The sequence below is a fragment of the Oryctolagus cuniculus genome, chromosome 6, assembly GCF_964237555.1.
Source record: "Oryctolagus cuniculus chromosome 6, mOryCun1.1, whole genome shotgun sequence".
Classification (NCBI taxonomy): Eukaryota; Metazoa; Chordata; class Mammalia; order Lagomorpha; family Leporidae; genus Oryctolagus; species Oryctolagus cuniculus.
Window position 1 is genome coordinate 160,365,937 of NC_091437.1, and position 24,593 is coordinate 160,390,529.

Below are 24,593 nucleotides of genomic sequence, written 5' to 3' on the forward strand. Positions count from 1 at the left end.
TCACCTGTTGCCTCCCACACTGCATTTGAGCAGGAAGCTGAATTGGAAGTGGAGACTTGAACCCAGGTATCCAATAAGGGACACTGGCATCTTAACCGCTGCACCAAATGCCCACTCCACAGTGAATTTTAAATGCACTGGTATTTTTCCCTCAAAAAACCTTTTACTTAAGGAGTACAAACTTCATGTTTTTCATAAATACAACCTTAGGAATACATTGATTCTTCCCACCGTACCCACCCTCCCACACCTCTTCCTCCTCCATCTCCTCTTCCCAATCTTAATTTTTTACAAAGATCTATTTTCAATTAAATTTATACACATATGATTAACTCTATACTAAGAAAACAGTTTAACAAGTTATATGAAAAAAATTGTTTCTCAATAGTCAAGGGCTGTTCAGAGTCACTACATCTTGAAGTATTAATTTCACTTCTATAGATTACCTTTTAGGTGCTCTATTAGTTATCACAGCCCAGGGAGACCATATAGTATTTGTCCTTTTGGGACTGGCTTATTTCACTAAGTATGATGTTTTCCAGATTCATCGATTTTGTTGCAAACATCAGGATTTTTTAGTATTATTACAGGATGTGTAGTATTCCTTGGTGCATATATCCATAATTTCTTTTTTCTCCAAAGATATTTATATTCATACTTGTAATAATAGCTTTTTCTCCCCAAAATAACCACTTAATTAATGAGTGCAAATTTCATAAGTAAAACTTTAGGAATTTAGTGAGTCCTCTTACGCCTAATCCCACCCCACCTCCTCTTCCTTCTCCCATTCCCAGTCCCATACTCCATTAAGAGAAAAAAAAACAAAAAAACAAAAAACAACCTGTTCCTCGATAGTCAGGACGAGGGCTATCCAAGTCATTGCTTCTCAAAGTGTCAATTTCAGTTCTACAGATTTCCTTTTAGGTGGTGCTCTATTAGTTATCACACATCAGTAAGAACATATGGTATTTGTCCCTTTAGGACTGACTTATTTCACTAAGTATGATGTTATCCAGATTCGTCTATTATGTTGCAAGTGACTGGATTTATTTATTTTGTTTACCACTGTGTAGTATTCCACAGAGTAGATATCCCATAATTTCTTTATCCAGTCTTCAGTTGACAGGCATTTGGGTAGATTCCATAATCTTAGCTATTGTGAACTGAGCTGCAATAAACACAGGGGTACAGATAACTCTTTCAAATGCTGATTTCATTTCCTTGGGTAAATTCCCAGGAGCGGATGGCTGAGTCATATGGTAGATCTATATTCAGATTTCGGAGTTATTGCCATACTGTCTTCCACAGTGGCTATACCAGTTTACATTCCCATCAACAGTGGATTAGGGTACCTTTTTCCTCACATCCTCACCAGCATTTGTTGTTTGTTGATTTCTGTATGAAAGCCATTCTAACTGTGGTGAGGTGAAACCTCATTGTGGTTTTGATCTACATTTCCTGACAGCTAGTGATCCTGAGCATTTTTTCATGTGTCTGTTGACCATTTGGATTTCCTCTTTTGAAAAATGCCTGTTTAAGTCCTTTGCACATTTCTCTGGATTGTTTGTTTTGTTGTTGTGGAATTTCTTTGTCTCTTTATATGTTCTGGTTATTAATCCTTTATTAGTTGCATAGTTTGTAAATAATTTCTCCCATTCTGTCAGTTGCCTCTTCACTTTGCTGAGTGTTCCTTTTCCAGAATGCACTGGTATTAAAAAGCAATTTAAATAGTATTTCAAGAAAAAACTACTGTGTAAATTAAGTAATAACCAAACATACTTTATTTGTTCAAGTGAAAAACATCATTTCTTTTAATGTTACATAAGTTAAAATTACATTTAAATATCCCAAAATGCTTATTTTTCATTAACAAATAATGTCAAGAATTCTAAGGATAATATGAATAGGTTTCAAAGCAATTTGAATATTTTCATGTTACATTCACTTCAGTATCAACTTATTCAGTAATAATTTACAAATGAATATACAATGTTAAACTGGCCACTCTACAGCTAACCTGAAGGACAAATGGAAACATCAAGCAAAAATATATCAAATGCGTCCAACCTATGTGAAGACAAAGTTGAGACTTCTTTCTTCATTCTAGAATCCCACAGGGCCTCTACTATTTCCTGCCCCCACTTCTGCCTGGTAACACCTGACTTTGATGGCCCCTCAAGCAGGTGGCACAAACTCTGCAGCAGCTGCATAGCCCCTTATTGACAACAGACAGAGGTATACTCTGAAACAGGCTGCTCAAGTGGATATCCAGAGTTCACAGCATGTTCTTCCCTGTGCCCAACACACATTATATTACCACTAAGCACAGACTTTAACTCCAAATACTTTTAGTGGAGCCCTGAGCCAGGTCCAATCTGGCTATCCCAAAGGTGGAAAGCACCCACCAAAACCTCTCAACATACCTGGAACCTACCAGAGGTGTATCTTTTGGAACAAGTCCCTGTTTCAGGCACTGATCTGGGTATGAAAGTGGTGGGGGTTAGGGGATAAGCAACTGGCTGTAAGACTGTTGCAACAGTCCAGATCATGATGGCTTGCTACATGATACTGATGGACAATTACAAATAATGATGATGAAGTATGCAGAAGAAATTTACCTATAGGTGAAACTGCTCATGATTTCTTACACGTCTGCAAAGGTGTTACATCTGTTGAGAAACCCCAAATGTTTTGTTTTTCAAATTTTTTTGCTAACTCTCTGATATCTGTTTGTCTATGATATTCTTCCTTCTTAAAAGCAAAGGGAAGGGCTAGCATGGTGGCATAGTAGGCTAAACCTCTGCCTGCAGCGCCAGCATCCCGTATGGACGCCAATTCATGTCCCAGCTCCTCCTCTTCCATTCCAGCAATCTGCTATGGCCTGGGAAAGCAAGAGATGATGGCACAAGTCCTTGGGAGACCCAGAAGAAGCTCCTGGCTCCTTCCTGGCTTTGGATCGGCCCAGCTCCAGCCATTGTGGCCATTTAGGGAGTGAACCAGTGGATGGAAGACCTTTCTCTCTCCCTCTCTGTCTGTAACTCTACCCCTCAGATAAACAAAATCTTAAAAAAAAAAAAAAAAAAAAAGGCAAAGGGAAATGGAAAGGGGCTGATATCTGCCTAGAGATTTGAGTTGAGCTGCTGCTTTGGACACCTTCATCCCTTACTGGAGTATCCTGATTCGAGTCCCTGCTCTGCTCTCAACTCCAGCTTCCTGCCAATCACATCTTGAGACACAGCAAGTGATGGCTCAAGTATAGCTGGATCCTTGCCACCCATGTGGGTCTCCCACTAGGCTGAGCTCCTAGTTCCTGGCATTAGCCTGCCCCAGCCTGGGCTTCTTAGGAAGTGAACCAGCAGACAGCAGAAATCTCTATGTCTCTCTTTTAAGTAAAGTCAATCAAAAAATTTTGAAAGCAGAGGAAAGTATAAAAATTTTAGAGAAAGATCTCAGATAATAAGATTCTAGCTCATTTAAGTCTTCTTGTGAAGCATTCAAGTCCCAAAGGTGAAAACAACAACTGCCTGCTAATTAATGGAAGGAAGTAATACAAGGGGTTAGAAAATTTTGAAATTAAAGCCTGGAAAAGGTCAGTGACATAAAGGAAAAAAAGTGTGAGTATGGCTTCCCTAAAAGTTTCAAAAGAAAGACTGGTGTACCAAGTAGCTATATGATGGAATGATTAAACCATAACAAAATTAAGATTATCCTAATCATATTCCAAACAAATCTCACAAATATGAAACCACAAATGCTGAAGACTGGGAATCAGAACTATACATACCTGTCTGAAACAGGGAACTGAAAAGGGTACTCAAACAGCAGTCAATTCTAGGCAACACGACTGTGTGGAAGCTTTGAAATCCAAGTCGTCAATCAGAATGCTTTGGAGAAACTTGTATATTTTCTAGTTAAAAAAAAAAAAAGCCTTCAATAAACAAAATAGCACCATTCCTGGTTCAGAAAAACATCAGTACTTCCATAAGCACAGAATCACAAGGAAAACAACATATTTGGCAAAGACAGGCATTCAAATATTTTGGAATAACTGCAAGCATAGTAGCCAAGCCCTCTCACATGCATCCTCAATACTACAACTCTTAATAACTTTAACTCCAAACCTGGAGCACTGATCCTTTAAATTATTGGTTTCAAACGATCTTGTCATTGTCTACTCCCAAGAAGGAAGCATTAGATAATAACTGAGAACTAGAGCTTTACATTCTGACAAAAGTGGGACAAACATTTAACTTTTTGACTCTGGGAAAGTGATCTTACTTTTCAATGGCTTCTTTCACATCTGTAAAACGACAATTTAAAATACCTATCCTGGGGCCAGCATTGTGGAGCAGTGAATTTAGCTGCCACTTGCTATGTCTGCATCCCATATCAGAGCACTGGGTTGAGTCCCAGCTGCTCTGCTTCTGCTCCAGCTCTCTGGTAATGCACCTGGAAAGGCAGTGGAATATGGCTCAAGTTCTTGGGCCCCTGCTATGTTTGTAGGAGACCAGGATGGCGTTCCTGGCTACTGGCTTTGGCCTGGCCCAGCCCCAGCCCCAGCCACTGTGGCCATTTGTGGACTGAACCAGAGAATGGAAGATACTCATATTTCTTTCTTTCTTTCTCTCCCCTTTGCCTTTCAAATAAATAAAAAAGTAAACCTTAAAAAATAAATACATATCATGTAGGGTTATTGTGAGGACTGGAAAATAAAATGTACTGTCCATCAAATGCTGAGCTCAGGGGCTGGCATTGTAATTCAGTGGGTTAAACCATGTGCAATGCAGACATCCCATATGGGTGCCAATTTGAGTCCAATCCACCTCCCTGCTAGTATACCTGAGAAAACAGAAGACTGGTCCAAATACTTAGACACCTGCCACACACATGAGAGATCCCAGATGGAGTTCCTGGCTTCAGCCTAGCTCAGCCCTGGCTGTTGTGGCCATTTGGGCAGTGAACCAGCAGATAGAAGATTGACCTACCCTCCCCCCCCCTTTCTCTTTGTCTCCCTCTCTCTCTCCATCCCCCTCCCTCCCTTTTCTCCTTCCCTAACTCCAACTGCCTTTCAAATAAATAATCTTTTTTTTTTTTAGAAAAATGCTGATTTTAGTGGCAGACACACAGCTAACATGAGGACTCCTTACTTCCCCTTAACAACTTTGTTCATGCAACTTGTACATTTTCAATTCCTCATATCTACTTTTATAAATACTGTTTATCCTTCAAGACCCAATCCAAATGCCAAATTTTCCATGGAAAATTCACTACTAAATGCAGCCACTTAAAATGTGCATGACAGAGACGCATCATTGAGAATAGTTAATGTGCATAAAGTGCTCACTATGCTTGAGGCAATGTTCTAAGTGCTTACATATATGAACTCATTTAATTCTACAATAACACTATCAGGTATGTACCAGTATTTTCCTCTTTTTGTACATCAAGAAAATGAGACAGAAAGCAATGTATCCAGTCACAGCAACTGATAAACAGGACTATAAGTCCAGGAGCTGGCTCCAGGATCTGTTCCCATACCTGTGCCATGCTGTGAACCGAGAAGGATGATTAGTTACTGCAACAAGATGCGCAGGGAACTGACAGTTTTATGCCTAGTTCAGCTGAAGAGGTTTACTATACAGGCTAAAATCAGTCACTCTGGAGAACTTATTCACATTTTCATAGAAAATACTTTAATAGTTTGGTTTTATTATACTTCCAGCTACTCATTTCTGTTTAACTTTACTTCTGGCTCACTTCTTCTTAACGCCTAAGAGGTAGTTAATGGAAATGGAGAGTTTCATACTCATACAACCCAAGAGAAAGATAATACCAGGTCACCAACCACATTAGACTGCCAAAACTGGCTGCCATCTAACACTCCATGCAAATATAATGGAGTCGTCAGGAATCACCTAATATTCTCTACAATGTCTATCAAATTTGCGGTTTTGATTTTGTATAAGCACACACACACGTGTGAGAAAGACATTCTTTGGTAGATAAAAGGTATTATTCTTTAAACAATGATAGGCTCAGGGGTATGGAAATGAGTCTTAGAAAATACAAATATGGACATTCTTTGTATGGGAGACAAAAAGTTAGTATCTTTCCTTTTTAATCAAACTTTGCAGCACAAAATCAAAAGCAAGAATAAAACATACCTGCCCAAGGGATAATGTTTGGGTTTTATCGAAAATTACAATCTCTTGAAAGAAAAAGGCTCAAAAGCAAACTACTGTTTCTCCTTAATTATAGCAGTGCTACTTTATCTCATGCATTTTTAGTGCCTTCTTTTAAAATTCAGAACATGTTATAACATCAACAATAAGCTTCATGTGCTAGTATTCTTAGGATTGGCCACAATCCCAAAATAAAAGTAAAAAATTAGTCAAAGTGAAACACAAGTCAAAATTAATAAATGAAGATTGTTGCTTCTCAGTTTTCTTTAATAATTTTTTAAAAATTAAGCATTATTAATAAAAATTGCATCACTTGAGAGGGGGAATATATATATTCAACATCAAGTACTCTTTAAACACTTTTTTTGTTTTCATTTACTGGAGAGAGACAGACAAAGGAAGAGAGGAGTCTTCTACCCCCTGGTTCACCCCTCAAACACCAGCAACAGAGCCTGAATCTCCCACTTGTTTGGCAGGAACCGAAATACATCAGCCATTAACTGATGCCTCCCAGAGTACGCATTAGCAGAAAGCTGGAATTGGAAATTTAAGTCGGGACTTGAGCCCAGGCACTGTGATATGGGATACAAGAGTCACAAGTGGTGTCTTTTAACTGTCAAATACATGCGCCAACTCTTCTTACATTAAACTTGCAGACATGCTGCTGTCACAGTAACTGACAAGACTGGTCTTACAGGTCAGATACAGATTAACCCTGACTACAGCCTTCAAACTGACTTATGTTTAGCCCAGAACTATGGATGGGAGTAGGGAGAAAAAAAAAGGTACAGGAAAAGTGAAACAATTTCAGCAATATAATGCATACTAAACTGAAAGGAAGGCCCATGCACATCCAACTCTACAGGTAAACAGATTCTAAACTAAAAGATACACAACACACACACCGATTATGTACTCCCACAACATACTACTCCTGCCTTTATCAAGACATATAACTTACATGGCAACTGTTTATTTAGGTGCCTGTTTCCACACTAAGTGAAGGACTGCCTGCTCACCGCAATAGCCTCATTCCAAGGATAAGTATAAAACAGCATAGGTACAAAACAGAGAGAGCAACAGAGAAGAATGCAGCAGATACAAAGCAAGCTGATGTCACAGCTCTTTCACTGCTTAACTATCTTGCCTCAACTCCCTCCTATTCTACAACCAGGAGCATACTAAAAACCAGATTTATTTTACTTTCTAATGTTCATATAATGTGAGCCACTAAACCTCTTTAGTTCTAAGTTTTCTTTTCTATAAAAGAAGGAATTAAGACTAACTTTCAAAGTTCATTCAGCTCAATAATTTCATGATTCTCTAATGGCATCAAATTCCAGAATAAACATTTGTTAACATTTACTCAATGTCTCTCTGTGGCTAATAATTATGATCATATCTGAAACCAAAGGTCTACTTTCCACTGCCACACTAGTCAACTACTCTGTTGACTTATAAAAGGAAAAGAAAACCACAAAACAATATTTTTGAAAACACATCCAAGTGTGTACAAATGTGAAAGCTAGAAAATAGTATTTGCCCCAATTACCCAGGGTGGCTTTGCTAAAGTCTTGCAGGAAATTTTCTACCAGGAAAGTAAGTTGTTGTTGTTGTTGTTTTTTTTTTTTTTTTTTTTTTTAAGATTTATCTATTCATTTGAAAGTCATAGTTACACAGAGAGAGGAGAGGGAGGGAGGTAGGTAGGTAGGTAGAGAGAGGTCTTCCATTGGCTGCTTCACTTCCCAACTGGCTGCAATGGCCACAGCTGCACTGATCCGAAGCCAGGAGCCAGGAGCTTCTGCCAGATCTCCCGCACAGGTGCAGGGGCCAAGGACCTGGGCCATCTTCTACTGCTTTCCCATGCCATAGTAGAGAGATGGATTCAAAGTGGAGGAGCTGGGACTCGAACTGGCGCTGAAATGGGATGCTGGCACTGCAGGTGGTGGCTTTACCCACTACACTACAGTGTTGGCCCCAGTAAGTTGTTTAATGTTTCTTGGGCAACCAGAAATCCAAGACACTAAATTATACAGCTTGTTGATGTCTCGCAGCTAGGTTCGTATTTCTTAAAGTAGATGGTAGCATTTCCATCTAACAGTTCTGTCAATTCTTAACTCCCTCCCCCAGAGCTTCCCTGTGCTTAGATTAAAATCCAATCTCCTTTTTGTTCCACAGAAGACCCTGCACTAGTTGGGTCCCTCCTTTCTCCACTACCCTCAACCAGCATATCCAGGATTCTCTCAGTTCTTCCAACTGGTCACATGTTTCCCATGCTGGAGGCTTTTGCCTTGTCTAGTCTCTCTGCCAGAATAGTTTCTACACAGAAATTCATATGCATGGTTCCTTAAAATTGTTCTGAGAGGCTTGGCAGTGTGGCACAGAGTTAGCTTAAGCAGCTACTTGAAACACCAGCATCCCATATGAGCACCAATTCAAGTCCCTGCAATTCCACTTCCAATCCAGCTCCTTGCTAATGCACCTGGAAAGCAGGGGAAGTGCCTGGGGCCCTGCCACCCACATAGGAGACCTGAATGGAGCTCTGGGCTCCTGGATTCGGCCCTGGCTGTTGTGGCCATTTGGGGAGTGAACCAATGGAAGGAAGTTCTCTGTCTCTCCCTCTCTCTCATTCTGCTTTTCAAAGAAACAATTTTTTTAAGTGCTCATAAAAAAAAAATCCTAAGGTTTCTACTCAAATGTCACCTCCTCAAGGAAGTGTTCTCCTACCCACTTTGAAGTAGGCTCCCCATCTTAATTTATCACACCTCTTCTTTGATTTTCTTTATACTTATTACAACCTGAAACTAGTTTACTCCTGTACTCATTTATTGTCTGGCTCTCCTGTGACAATGTGGAAGACAGAAGATCTATGAGTGTAGGAACCTTGCCCATGTTTTTCACTACTGTAATCCAGAATCTGGAATCATGCCTGGTACACAGTGCTAAACAGTTGTCGAAGCAATATAGTAATGGGAGCTACACTTATTTCACAGCACTGTTTCAGGCTCTTCATACAGCATATCACATGTGGTTTCACAGTGGCTCCCTGAAATGGTTATTTGTCCATTTTACTGATACAGAACTAGGACTCAAAAATGATCTAACTTGACTGAAAAAACAGCACAGCATAAAGGGGAAACCTAAAACATGAATTTATATCTTTTCTCCTAAGCTTTTTGTTTTTTTAAGGATTTATTTATTTAGGAGCCAGCACTGTGGTGTAGTAGGCCAAGCCTCCACCTGTGGTGCTGGCATCCCATGTGGGTGACGGTTCAAGTCCCAGCTGCTCCACTTCTGATCCAGCTTTCTGCTTATGTGCCTGGAAGGCAGCGGAGGATGGCCCAAGTGCTTGGGCTCCTGCACCCACTTGAAGAAGCTCCTGTCTCCTGGCTTGGGCCTGGCCCTGGCCCTGCCCCAGCCCATTGTAGCCATTGGGGAGTGAACCAGTGGATGGAAGATCTCTCTTTCTCTCCTCTCTCTGTATCTCTTTACTCTCAAATAAATAAATGATTTTTTAAAAAGCTCAAATTTTCTAGTAAAGGATTTCTACGTCAAGACTCTTCTAGAAAGCCCAACCTGTCTACCTATGCTAGAATTTGGAACTTGTCAACCACCACATCTACATGGACCAATTTCTTAAACCCATTGCCTCTCCCTCTATCTCCATAGCATCATGTGCATGCACTCACACACACACACACACACACACAAAACCACACACATTCTGGCGGTTCCGTTTCTTCGGAGAAACCCAACTGACACACAGATATACTCACATGTGACCCAAATAAAAAGGACTTGTGCCTTAAAACCTATGAAACATTGCTGAGAAAAAGAAGCCCTAAAAAAGTGTTCTATCATGTTATTGGGTCAGAAGACTCAGTATTTTTAAGGTATCAATTTTTCTCAAATTGATCTCTAGTTTCAATGTACTCCCAATCAAAATCAGTAGGCTCTGTTTAAAGAAATGATAAGCATTCTAAAATTTATAAGGAAAGGACATAAAGCAGTCAAAACAATTCTGGGAGGTGAATGGAAGGGGAGAGGGAGTGGGAAAGGGGAGGGTTGCAGGTGGGAGGGACATTATGGGGGGGAAGCCATTGTAATCCATAAGCTGCACTTTGGAAATTTATATTCATTAAATAACAGTTAAAAAAAAACAACTCTGGAAAAGGAAAACAAAATTTGGGAACTAATATTACATGATTTCAACACTTATTAAAAAGCTTCAGTAATCAATAATGTAGCACGCAGGTGAAGATAAATAGATATCTCAATGGAACAGAATAGAGTCAAAAAACAGTCACACATACTACAGTACATTAAAAAGTTCATGGAAAAATGAAAAGATGAGTTTATTTTGAAGCAAAAAAATTCTGAAAGTCTTATTTTTCAGTAACATGTACTTTCCACCAACTTTTTGAAGACCCCTCATATCTAGACAACTGATTTTTTGTATTTTTAAACTGTATTTATTTATTTGAAAGGCAGAGTTAGAGAGATACAGATCTATATTCTGGTTCACACCCCAAATAGTCACAATGCCCAGTGGGAGGTCACTCCAAAGTCAGTTGCCTGGAACTCCATCCAGGTCTCCTACATAGATGGCAGGGACCCAAGCAATCTGCTTTCTCCCAAATGTGCATTAGCAGGAAGTCAGATAGGAAGCCAGGGCAGGACTCCAACCCAGGTATTCTATTATGGGTTGTAGGCATCCTAAGCAGCACCTTAACACACTGCACTACAACACTTGCCTCCTGGATGACTAAGATTATTGACAAAAATTCAAGGGCAATTCAATAGGAAAAAAATCATTTTTCAACAAGTGGAAAATGGTGCTATAATAATTTCCATATAGAAAGAAAATGTTTTGTGTATTTGGATTTTAATCACATCCAAAACTGAACTCAAATTAGAACACCTATAAAACCTAAAACTGTAAAACTTCTGGGAGAGGGGGCTAGTGCTAAGGTGTAGCAGGTAAAGCTGTAGCCTGCAGTGCTGGCATCCCATATAGAGGCTGGTTCAAGTCCCAGCTGCTCTACTTCCAATCCAGCTCTCTGCTATGGCCTGGGAAAGCAGTAGAAGATGCCCCGTGTTCTTGGGCCTTTGCACCCATGTGGGAGATCCAGAAGAAGCTCCTGGCTTCGGATCAGCCCAGCTCTGGCTGTTGCAGTTACTTGGGGGGTAAACCAGTGGATGGAAAACCTCTCTTTCTCTTTGCCTCTGTCTCTCTATAAACCTGCCTTTCAAATAAATAAAAAAAAAAAAATATACTAAAAAAAGAAAGCTTCTGGGAGAAGTTATCCTGGATTAAGTTATCCTGGATTAAGTAAAAGTATTCTAAATGCTAAAAGCATAATCCATAAAGGAATAAACTAATAAATTATATATTATCAAAAATAAAACCTTTGTTCTTCAAGGCAGTACTAAGAGTATAGAGAGACAAAACAGACCAAGAAAAGATATCTGCAAATCATAAATCCAATAAATGACTTTTATCCAGAACATACAAAGTATCATCAAAACTGAATAGAAACCAATCCACCCGATTTTTAAAAGTGGGCAGAAGGGCCAGTGTTGTGGCATAGCAGGTAAAGCTGCCACCTGGGACACTGGCATCTCACATGAATGCCAGTTTCAATCCCAGCTGCTCTACTTCCAACCCAACTCCCTACCAATGGCCTGGGAAAAGCAGCAGAAGATGGCTCAAGTGTTTGGGCCCCTGCCACCCATGTGGGAGACCCGAATGAAGCTGCTGGCTCCTGCCTGTCTCAGTCCTGGCTGTTGTAGCCACTTGGGGAGTGAATCAGTGAATGGAAGATCTCTTTCTCTCTCTCTGTAATTTTCAAATAAATAAGTAAATATCTTTTAAATGTGAGAATATTTGAACAAACACTTTACAAAAGACAAAAGTATGGCAAATAAGCATGAGAACTGATTCTAAACATCACCAGTCATTAGGGAAAAATAAAAAACAAAATGAAAGACCTTTATGCACTAGTTAGTATGGTAATAATTAACAAGATGCACCATACCAGGTGTTAGCATAAGGCCGGTGGGAATATAAAATGGTACAACCACTTTGGAAAAGTTTACTGGTTCCTTAAGATGTTAAATATATACCTACCATATGATTCAGCCATTCTACTCCTTGTATGTAGCTAAGAGAAATGAAAAGCATATGTCCATATAAATACATGTCCATAAAATGAAAAGCATGTCTATATAAACACATGGATCTTCACTGATGCTTATCTTTTAAAGGCCAAAAACTAGAAACAACCCATATGTCTATCAACAGGTGGCTGTACATACAAACAGTGGTATACCCATACAATGGACTACTATTCAGCAATAAAAAAGAGCTTAACTACTGACACATGCCACAACATAGATGAGTCTCAAAATAAACATGGAGGTGAAAGAAGCCACACAGAAAGCACACATACTGTACTTTTTTAAAAAAAAATGGAAACTAGAATTCTGTTTTCTTTGCTTGTTACTTATGTATGCATGTATTTGCGTGTGCTTGATTTTTTTTTTAATCTTTTTAAAGATTTATTTATTTATTTGAAAGGCAGAATTACAGAGAGGCAGAGGCACAGAAAGTCTTCCATCCACTGGTTCATTCCCCAGATGGCTGCAATGGCCGGAGCTGCGCCGATCCAAAGCCAGGAGCCAAGAGCTTCTTTTGGATCTCCCATGTGGGTGCAGGGGCCCAAGGACTTGGGCCATCTTCTACTGCTTTCCCAGGCCATAGCAGAGAGCTGGATCAGAAGCAGAGCAGCCACAACTTGAACCAGTGCCCATATAGGATGCTGGCATTGCAGGTGGCAGCTTTACCCACTATGCCACAGTGCCGGCCCCAATACTGTACTTTTAAGACATGCAAACAAATATAAAGTGAAGAAGCAGAGATTGTGGTTGCCCAGAGAATGCCAAGAAGGAATATCAAGAAAACTAGAAAACTTTTGGGGGTGACAGATACATTCAGTCTGTATATGATGGCAGTTTCATGGGCATAGACTGGTCACAGTTACCAAATTGTACACTTTTCAGTATGTGTAGCTTACTGTACAAAAATTATGTTAATAAAGCTATTTAAAGAAAAAAAGATTTGCCAGAAGTGTTGGGAGTTAGGATTCTCTTTGATAGTTTGATAAAAACTAGGGGCCAGAACAATGGATATTTACATAAAATTTTACAGGTAGTAATTTCAAAGGTTTCAAAACTCCCCTGAATACTAGCCACATTTTCTTTAGCTTCTCAGGGTGAGGAAAAAAACTCCTTGCAGAATTCCATTCTACACTTTCTGTCTACAATCCCACACAGAGTGAGGCCCTTATACAGATAATGGCAATGGGAAATTTGAATGCGGGATGCCAGTGTTGGTATAACAGGCAGTAGCTTAACCTGCTACACCACAATGCTGGCCCCTAAATATTTGTTTTCAAAATGGTGGTCTGAATGAGGGTATAGAAAACATGCTTATAGGATCTACAGAAGAGATTGTGACAATGAGGAGCTGTATCACAGACCAAGATTTATATCATAATGACCAATTCAACCTGGAGGTAAGCTATAGGCCAAAAATGATCCTCAACTCCAACGACTGTTTCATAAAACACATTCTCCTCTTCCTCAACTTCAAAGGCATCCCACCAGGATGGGAAGCTCCTTGAGGATAATGTCTAAGTTTTATCTATCTTTGTATAGTACATATGTGTCTGTATCACTGTTTGTGCAATACTACATGATGGTTAAGAAAGACTCCAAAGTTATGGTACCTTACAACAAAGTGTTTATTTTACTTTGTATGTCTATCATGAATCAGTTTCAGTTCTGCTTCATAATTCTGCAACCAGTTCTAGCTAAGGCATTCAGGTTCCACAAAATGAAGGGCAAGGGCCACTGGCAGAACTACAAGATGGAAAACTTCTGTTCCAACATGGGATATGGTGGTTCTCAAACATTTTACTGGTCAAGAAATGCCCACTGGCAGAATGTGATGAAAACAGAGTCGGAAATACAAACCTACTACAGACAGGATCCTGATAGAGGAAACAAAAACTTCTGAACAATAAATCTATCACAGTTCCTTCCCATAAAAAGTGCTGAGTATTTGGTAGTAATTGTATATATGTTTTATATATATAATTTTATATATATATATATATATATATATATATATAAAATTATACGCCAGGTCATAAATACCAGAAGGATAGAGACTATCATCTTTCTTGCTCTCTGATACACCAACACCACACACAGTGCCTACCATGTTGAAATGGAAACACTAAATGAATGAACAGTGATGAAATGAGTATGGGATCTGTAATCAAAAGTCTTGCAACAAAGTACTACATCTGTCAAGTCATGATTTGTTGGAAAGTTTTTTTTCCATTCTGATTCTCAAATAGTTGTTGTAAAAGATGTGACAGTACCATGAGAACTGCTATTTTATACAGATGTTAGCTGATATCTAGACAGTCAGATGGGATGAAATCTAAAAAAGATAAATTCACTTAAACTTTTATACTAATGCAACACATAACATCTTGGATTTACTTTCAAAGCATCAACTGTCAAGTAAAGAATGAGAGAGATTAGATTCAAAGCAGTTCACATGAAAAAGAGACAGGGTTTTAGTTGACCATAAACTCAGTATGATCAAAGAGTAATGTGGCTGCCAAAAAAGTAATGCAAATTTCCGGCACCCCAACTGGGACTAGAACCCACTGTAGCTGGCACTGCAGGCGGAGGATTAGCCTAGTGAGCTGCGGCACCGGCCAGTATCTGGGTTTGATTCTCAGCTCTATTTCCTAACTCCAGCTTCCTATCAATGCAGACCCTGGAAGGCAACAGGCGATGGCTCAAATAACGGTTCCTGCTACCCAGCTGGGAGACCTGAATTGCAATCAGCTCAGGCTTTTGGCCCAGCCTAGCCCTGGCTCTGGCCCTCAACTCACCAAGGCTGTTTCAGGCAGGTGGGAGCTCTCTGTCTCTGCCTCTCAAATGATGATGATGATGATGATGAATGATTCCTTGCTAATGTCTTATTTTGTTTTTTTTTTTTTTACACTATTCAAATTCTAGCACTTTTCCAGTCTCATTCTGAGCTTCCAAATTCCCATACAGTCTCCTTAGTCTAGACTCTGCAGCAAGTCATTAGTGTAGAAAAATAAGTGTCTGATCCCGACTATCTTTCTGGCATTTATCTTTATATCCCAGTCACCCATTTTCAACTTACTGACTGCTAGCCTAAACAATGAAAATTACTTGCTAAAATTCCTTCAATGAAATATTTTTAGAAAATTACCCAGCCAGCTTTTCATTATATTTCAATTGTTAACTGAGAGCACATGAGTGCAAAAGTTAAACTAGGCTATAAGGACAAAATATTATTTGCTATAGTAAGAAATGAATACTTTGAAAGACAAATTTCTTCTGATAAGTTCTTCTTTGTATCTTAAATGTGAATATGTAACAGAATTTCATAGTACATAGTTCTTGATACAAATTACTAATGCCTTGCCTACTTCTCTTACTGCAAGTATATATGTAGAAAAATGGGCTTAAAAAGAGCTTCACAAATTAAAAAAAAATAATTCTGCATGTGCCTTTCTGAAATAAAACAAATTTAGATGTTTAAAGATCTATTTTTCCAAGTTAAAAAAATACAGTGTGAAAATGAAGAAAAAAATAAAGCTGAACACTTATCTTCTAAGGAATACCAAAGTTTAGGACTTATTACAGGCTAAGACTAAAGAGCTTGTCATTGGATTTATATTCTCTGTTTCTCTCCCTCTTCTCTTGGGGAACTACCAAGAAATGCAGGTCACAGGAACACAATGCTAAGCCACAGATATCAGGAGAACTTAAGTTTTGTTTTGTTTTGAAGATTTTTCATTTTATTTGAAAGACAAGAGTTACAGAGAGAGGTAGAGACAGAGACAGAGAGAGGTCTTCCATCTGCTGGTTCACTCCTCAAATGGCCGCAATGGCTGGAGCTGAGTCAGGAGCCAGAAGCTTCTTCTGGGTCTCCCACATGGGTGCAGGGACCCACGGAATTGGGCCATCCTCCACTGCTTTCCCAGGCCATAAGCAGGGAGCTGGACTGGAAGTGGAACAGCCAGGCTTAAGTTTTAAGTCTCGCACATCAGTGAATCAGTCAATCCACCCAACAAGAATGCAATTTACACTTTGAATGTGCTGAAACAGTTATCAGTTTAAAGACAGCAACCCAATAGTTCCCCCTCCGTTAACCTTGAGGGGATACATGTTCCAGTACCCTACAGTGGATGCCAGAATCACCAATTGTACTGAATCCTGTAACTCTGCTTTTTCCTATACCTGCATACTTATGATAAAGTTTAATTTATAACTTAGGCACAATAAGGGATTACTAACAACTAATGATAAAATAGAACAATTATAGCAGTATACTATAATAAAAGTTATGAAAATTTGGTCTCAAAAGTTTTTTGAGATGTATTTATTTATTTGAAAGGTAGAGTTACAGACAGCGAGGGGGATACAGAGAGAGAGAACTTCCATCTGCTGGTTCACTCCCCAAATGGCCACAACAAGGGCTAGGCTGGGCGTGGCTGGGCAGAAGCCAAGAGCCAGGAGCTTCTTGCAGGTCAACCACATGGGTGCAGTGGGCCAAGCACTTGGGCCATCCTCTGCTGCTTTCCCAGGTGCATTAGTAGGGAACTGGATCAGAAGTAAAGCAACCAGTACACAAACTGGCACCCATGTGGGAAGCTGGCTTTGCAGGTGGGCACTTTACCTGCTATGCCACGATGCTGCCTCTCAAAATCTTGTTGTACTTATTGTCACCATTCTTGTGACAATGTGAGATGAGACAAGGGACACATGAGATAAAGTAAGATGACTGACTTAGGTATGTATGTTAGGCTACTACTTACAGATTACTTGAACACAAACACTTTAATATCATGACTGTAGCTCTGATTAAAAAGATGGTTACTGAGTCACTGAGGGGCAGGCAGCATACAGAGGTGAATACTAGACAAAGGGAAGAGTCACATCCTGAGAGGGATGGAGGACAGTGGGAGATGTCATCACACTACTTAGAATAGAGTGCAATTTCAAGCTTGTGAACTGTTTATTTCTGGAACTCTCCATTTTATATTTCTATACCACACTTGACCATAACTGAAACTGCAGAAAGTAAAACCACGGATGTTGTCTCTTTTGAATCAGATACTCATGCATTAAAGCTATTACCTTTAAAAGATGGAAATGATGGGACCCCTTGTGGCAACTTAACTGCTATGCCAAATGCTTGCCCCATCTAACATTTTTCAAGTCTTTAACAAGCATAAAGTCATGTACATTCTTCACAACAGCAATGTTAAGGTAGTATTAATTCTCTTCATTTTAAGGTTGAGAAAATGGAGTTACAGAATGATTAAGAAACTTGTGCAATTTTTGGTAAAGCTGCTACTCATGATGTCCATATCCCATATCCCATACGGGTACTGGTTTGTGTTCCAATTGCTCCATTTCCAATCCAACTCCTTGCTGATGGCCGGGGGAAAAGCAGCAGAAAATGGCCCATGTGCTGGGCTCTTGCACCTGGATGACCCTCTGGCTTCCCCTTGGCTCAGCCCTGGTGCCTGTAGCCATTTGGGGAGTGAATCAGTGGATCAAAGATCTGCCTCACTCACTCATTCTCTCAAGCTCTCTCTCTCTCTCTCCTTCTCCCTTCTTCACTCCTCTCTCTTTCAAATAAATAAATAAATCTTAAAAACAAAAAGATGTCTAAGACCACACAGCTACTGACAGGCAGGAGAGTGATATGAATTCAGGCAGAACAGCTCAAAGGCACATTTTTTAACCTCTAAGGATGGATGCTGCAATGCTCTTCTTATGAGCCTTGACACTTGAATAATCATATATAAAGACATATTTAAAGAAATAACCAAGACTATATAGAATTATTATTAAAATGCTTTCACAATTCACTTTTAGGATTAGATGACTAAATCCAAGGCACCACTTAAGCCACTGTAACTTAATCTAATCTTTCCATATAATATATCTTTTGACTTTATTATACTTCATGAGTACAATGTGGTACCATTTATATATTTAGCATAATGCCTGACACCATCGCTTAAAACGCTTTACACAGACTGCATCTGGAATGTTTTATTCACATGATTGTACATTCAAGTAATTTTACTACTTTTCAAATTCTAAATGCAATCATTCAACAGATATCTGAATACCGAATGAACACCAAGTAGTATGGATACAAAATAAACGACATGGTCTCTGCTCTCAGAAAAGGCCACACTTCCAAAACAATGTACTAAGTGTTTGAATGGAAATACGACAAAAGTTCCAAGGGAACATGGTGCTACCTAACTGATCTGAGAATGGTGGCAGTTCCATGTGCAAAGGTATGGAAATTTAAAAAGCACATTTTTTCCTCTGGGGAATAGTAAACAATTTGAGAAGGATTAGAATGGAGGGTTTATAAGGAAAGGAAGGGAAAGTGATAAGAGATGAAGAATGAAGCTGGAGCTAGATAAAGTCTTATCAGTCATAATAATAATGATAAAAACCATGGCAAGGATTTAAGCAGGGGAGTGGTAAGATCAAATATGCTAACAACAGTGGTTACCACACTTTTTAAACAAAAGAACCCTGCTCTAAAATGAAATCTCATGCACACTTAAAGTAAAACTACAGCGTTGACATTGAACCTGTTTGACCCACAGAACACTGGTTCAAAATCACTGCTTTACAAAGAAAAAGTAATACAGCCACACAAATGTTTTACTCACTACATTATGCCTCTCCTCACATGATTCTAACTTCTCATGTACAAGGATTCATTCCAGCACTTTTCATCAATTACAGAACATACACAGAACTAAGCATACAGAACTAGGCTTTTGGGGCCAGCGCTGTGGCACAATGGGTTAAAGCCCTGCCCTCGGCACCAGCATCCTGTATGGGCGTCGGTTCTCCGCTACTCCACTTCCGATCCAGCTGCCTGCTTAAATGTGCCTGGGAAAGCAGCAGAGGATGGCCCAAGTCCTTGGGACCCTGCACCCAGGTGGGAAACCCGGAAGAAGTTCCTGGGTCCTGATCCGCGAAGCTTCAGCTGTTGCGGCCATCTGGAGAGTGAACCAACTTTCTCTCTGTATCTACCTCCCTCTTTAACTCTTTCAAATAAAATAAATCTTTTAAAAACTAGGTTTTTAAAATGAGTAACAAAATGTGTAACATTTTTTATCATTATCAGTTTTTTTTTTTCAAGTGAGTTAAAATTATAATTTGAGCTACTACATTTTCTAGCCTAAAAGTCAAGATTCACGGTAAGACAAATATTAGTGTATTTAGGCCACAGAATATTCAAGCCTGGTATAGTGCTGAAAGACAGAGAATATGATTTTAATTAATTAGTACTGATTTCTTCTCAAGATTGGTTAACTTGAATGTTCTTAACAATGTCTTTGTGCCTAAAAATCCTTTCCACCTAGCTTTAGCTACCTATAGTTCGCCTACCTTCTAAAATCTGGAACTCTAAATGTGATCACTAAAAATGACCTCCAGTGTGAAAGCTGCTTCAGATCTTCCTTATATCCATATAATATGTTCCCAGCAGCCACCATGGAAAACTCTAAAGCTATACATACGCTCTCAAGGCAGTCCACTACTCTTCACCTCTTAAGGTAAGAAGGGATAATTAAAAAGCAAGGTTATATAATCCCAGGAAAAAGGCAAATAATGACTACTTTAACATGCTTTCTATCTAAATATTACACTTTCTCTCTGCCTTTACTCTCCCCTTCTCCTGGTACCAATATTTGTCAAAAGAACTTTTAAAGTGTTATCTACTTTATATAAGTAATAGGTTGCAAACAAATGTTCAATGTTTAACACATATTAAGACCTAAAGAACAATCTAACAGTTATCATATCTTCTATCAGATAAAATGTGAGAAAACAACAACCCTACAGACACTCTATCAGATTAAAAGTTGCCTCATGGTATGTGGCTAAAGGCCAACTATTTACAATTTCCTTTCTTCCAAAAGGAGAAAGAATAGGATATAAATTAAATTCTTCAGTACATCATTTGACCAACATGTACAATATATTTAAAGAATACTTCAAAACTGACCCTTAATCAAAAAACATAAATGTCATTGTAAAAAGAATACTATTTACACACAATATTGACTTAGTCTAACATTTAGTATTCAACACTTAATTTCTGGGCATACTACAGACTTCCAAATTTTAAAACACAGCAAAAGATTCTCCTATAAATTTATGTGGATCATAACTCCATATTATACTAAAAATAAATTATATCACATGCTCCAACTAAATTGGTTATTTTAGGCAACAGCTTAATAAATTACTCATTTTCACTTCTTTCAAACATAAAAGTCTGAGAACTACCATATAATCACTAAGAACAAAATGACTTTTCATTTAGAAAAGCTTGTTTATAAACTGAAATAAAAACATACTAAGCAGTGCCACATAAACACACAGTACGAAAAAAAAAAAACCTCAAGTGTAGAATAAAGGCAATCAAAACAGTCTCTAAACAAAATTTAACTAATTGTATATTCAATTAGAAGGTTTCAAAGTAAAATTTCTACTTTTTTTTAAAGATTTTATTTATTTGAAAATTAAAATTACAGAGAGAAACAGATTTCCAACTGCTGGTTCACTCCTCACATGGCCACAATGGCCAGGGTTGCACCGGGCCAAAGCCAGGAGCCAGGAGCTTCTTCCAGATTTCCCACGTGGGTACAGGGGTCCAAGCACTTGGGCCATCTTCCGATGTTTTCCCAGACACATTAGCAGGAGCTGGGTCGGAAGTAGAACAGCAGGGACTCGATCTAGCAAACATATGGGATGCTGGCAATGCAGACGGTGGCTTAACTCGCTTTGCTACAGCACTGGCCCCAAAATTTCTACCTTCTGTTCATTTATGGACAAATTTTTTAGGTCCTTTTAAAAAATATTCCACAGATATATATTTTTAAGGAGACTATACGTACTCTGTTGGCTTTAACAACACATCAAATAAAGTTAACTTAGGACAGACACTACTAATGGTTAGAAATATTAAATTATATAAACCATGCTTAACTATCCCCACCAAAATACTAAGTATATATAAATTATGTCACGATAAATTTATATTTGTCCATAGTTTGCAATAATCCTTCTGCTTAGGGTAAACTACAATTATATTCAATAACTGAAATTTAATGTCCCAGAGGGAACAGCTGGAAGAAAATAAAGACAGTTTTTACAAATGATTTTTCCACTGATGCTATACATAAGATGATCTCATACATAATACTGGTATAAAGGGGGTCTAGAAAATTTAAACATGTAATAGTGAACGAAAACTCTTCAGGGAGAAAAGACGAAAACAGAACCTAACAGGGTTACCAATGACTAAAACTGAGTACAGTCTTCTTATTTTAAAAAGTTTCTCACATTTTCATAGATTACAAGGTCTAAACTGTTAAATCACATACAGTGTACTTGTATTATCTAATGCTTAAGATGTCTAGCAAAGGGTGGGTGCTTAACCTTGCAGTTAAGACAACCATCAGAATACCTGGTTCTGGCTTGTGACTCCACTAATGCAGATCCTGGAAGGCAACAGCAAATAACTGGGTTCCTGCCACCCACATGGAAGACCTACAGTGCATTCTGGCACTCAGCTTCAGCCCAGGACCCTGTGTGCCTATAGGAAGTTCTCTATCTGCCTCTCAAATAAATAAAAATTTTAAAAAGTCTAGCTAGTATTATTTTAAAATCTTAGTTTAAAAAAAGTATATGGAACTGCTGATTGCATTTTACAGAAAAGAACACTGGGAACAGAAAAATTAAGTGACATTTTAAAAGTGACACAGGATTAAATAATGCAGTTGAGATGATAAATCAACCTTAACTTCCAATTAAAATTTCTAATCAGTACCTCTATTCTCACACATCTTCATAAATAAAGTGTGCTTACTTTATTTCCATATCTTTTAAAATTTTTGAGTGCCCTCATTAATCATAAATTCAACATAAAGTACTTTTTAAAAAAAACCTCATCGTGCTCTGAAATTAGCAATCCTGTAAGACAGTCTCTTGGTATTTAAAAAAATAAAAACATTAAATATTACATCTTCTTGTGTCTTCATTGTTACTCACTGGTACAATTAAGGAACTAAGAGCCTACACTAAAAAAAAAAATCAATGGCATCATTCAAGCTGTTCTTTCAATTTTATAATATTCAATTATGCCAAGAGAAGCAAAACCAAGTGGGTTCTCAGCCTAAATTTAGCATTAATTTCTTGCTTTTTGTCTAATGTACGACAACAAATATTAAGCATACTAAACATCCCTTGAACATTCCTTTGTCCATATGCTTAGTTAGCTCTTCTTCAAATCTCTTCTTTTACAGGATTTCCCTCCAATGGGGGGGCTGGGAGGGGAGGGTGTTACTCTTACCCAAACAGCATGAACAGTATAAAGCAAACTAAGCTTGAGTAATTAACTTTAATTCAGTTTGTGGCCCCATCCTCCCTTACCTCCTTATCCCAACATAAAGTTGGAGGTAACCTCATAAGCAATTCTACTCATACTATAATGCAAGTTCCTATTCTTACATAACCAAAGCAAAATGGTTTCGGAATTAAACACCCCAAGAACTTCATCCAACATCTCCTATGACTCCAAATAAATGCAATGTACTAACACAAAGGGGTTGGGGGGAAGCACCTTTGAAAATTTGGGAGTAGTCATTTTATCAAAATAACAATTTTCACAAGTGACCCAAATAGATTACAGTTTAGGAAAATTAAGCCTTTAATTCTGAATAATTTGCACTTAAGAGAAAATTTCAAGGTTAACAGTTTTCACTGCTTGTAGACTTTAGACTCAATCTATTTGTTTTGATTTTGCTGCAGTCTGGGTATAACCACTTGTTGGCTTCTGCTGCAGGACCACCATCCTCGTGAGAATGTCTGACAACAAGGTGCTTTTGATACCTCAGTCACCAAAATACTTTGGATGGGGTTCCCAACAAACCTGACCAGAAAATTCTACCCAATGGAGAAAAGCATTTTAATTAGGTTTCAATGTACTCCTTAAATGGTAAATCATAAAACAGAAGACAATTTTGCCATTCAGGTAAAACATTAATAGGTGGCATATAAGTAGGACGCCACTGAATTTAATTTTGTCCCTACTTTTGGGAAAAGGGCAACTCAAGAAACATACTGAAAATCCTTACCTATAAAAAAAATCTGTTGTATGCCAACTAATTTTGTATGCCAACTAAATTGTTGTATGCCAACTGATTTTTCACAAATCAAACCATATTTCATAAGACCCATATAAAAGGATGAATTATCTGAAGGTGCCTTTTAGTGAATCCTTTTTGAAGAATTCTCAGATAACTAAGCACTAATTTGTTTTATAATCTTAAACTTTGTAAATACCAGCTTTCTTATAGTAGAGCACAGCTGCTTTCCTAAGCCAAAAAATTCACCCCAGCAATACTGCCCTCCTTCCATTTCTCCTCAAACAAGCTCTAAAAGTGTCACCCCCACCCCAAAACAGCTGTTCGTCTGTGATAGAATATACAAGCAATACCAGGAAAGTTGAAGCGTAAGTGATTTACTGTTCAGAACCCTTGATCTCCATGAACACATGACCTCCATGATGCCACCAAGGTCAACTACACCTACAGGAGGGGGGCATGCTGAGTAAGTCCTGATTCATCCATTTCTACAGCTTCCTTTAAAAGGAGAGAAGGAAAACAAACAAACATTTATTTACATGTTACAGGAAATAATGTTTATAAGTTATAAAAATTTAATACCCCAAATCAGGACAGTATACAAACATATGTCAGCAACGACTAGCAGAAGCCAGATTTAAAGGGAGCTCACAGCACAGGACCAGGTACAAAAGCAGCTGCTCGGAAAGAATTAAGAAATCCCAAACTAATCTTCCCTTACATCTCATACTGAAAACCTTCAGAAGGCTGGCTGCATGCCACAAGGACTCAATTTCAAAGTGAGGGCTTTCTGTGGCGAGAACTTCTTGAAAATGACAAATGACCAAAGTTCCCTAATCAAAGGAAAATGCTCCACATGTCAGAAATCCTTAAGGGTAAGGGGGTCCAAACCCAGAGCTGGTTCTCTCATCCTTAACCAGGCTCCTTGGGGCACTTCCTCGGCTGTCCCATGTCCTGCACCTATCACAAACCAGGAAGTTTCTTGGATGAGCTTTAAATTTCAAAACACATTATCCACTCAGTATAATCTGTTTATGCCAGACTTCTGCTCAAAACATCCCTATCAATTTGAAACCATTACATTGGAAATTTC

The 24,593-nt window shown here is 38.6% G+C and overlaps 1 long non-coding RNA gene across 50 annotated transcripts in view; it reads right to left on the reverse strand.

The window, feature by feature from the left end:
* The window catches only part of LOC103348141 (sterile alpha motif domain-containing protein 1), a 115,549-nt gene that overhangs the window by 89,460 nt on the left and 1,496 nt on the right, over positions 1-24,593 (reverse strand). For 32 of the 50 annotated variants that reach the window (XR_011389605.1, XR_011389597.1, XR_011389598.1 and 29 more), the window contains exon 2: positions 3,785-3,907. This is a non-coding gene — a long non-coding RNA (sterile alpha motif domain-containing protein 1). Of the gene's footprint in view, positions 1-446; positions 1,706-3,784; positions 3,908-12,312; positions 12,347-23,853; positions 23,999-24,593 lie in introns of all 50 variants that reach the window. The other 18 variants (XR_011389574.1, XR_011389577.1, XR_011389573.1 and 15 more) reach the window with 4 other exon arrangements.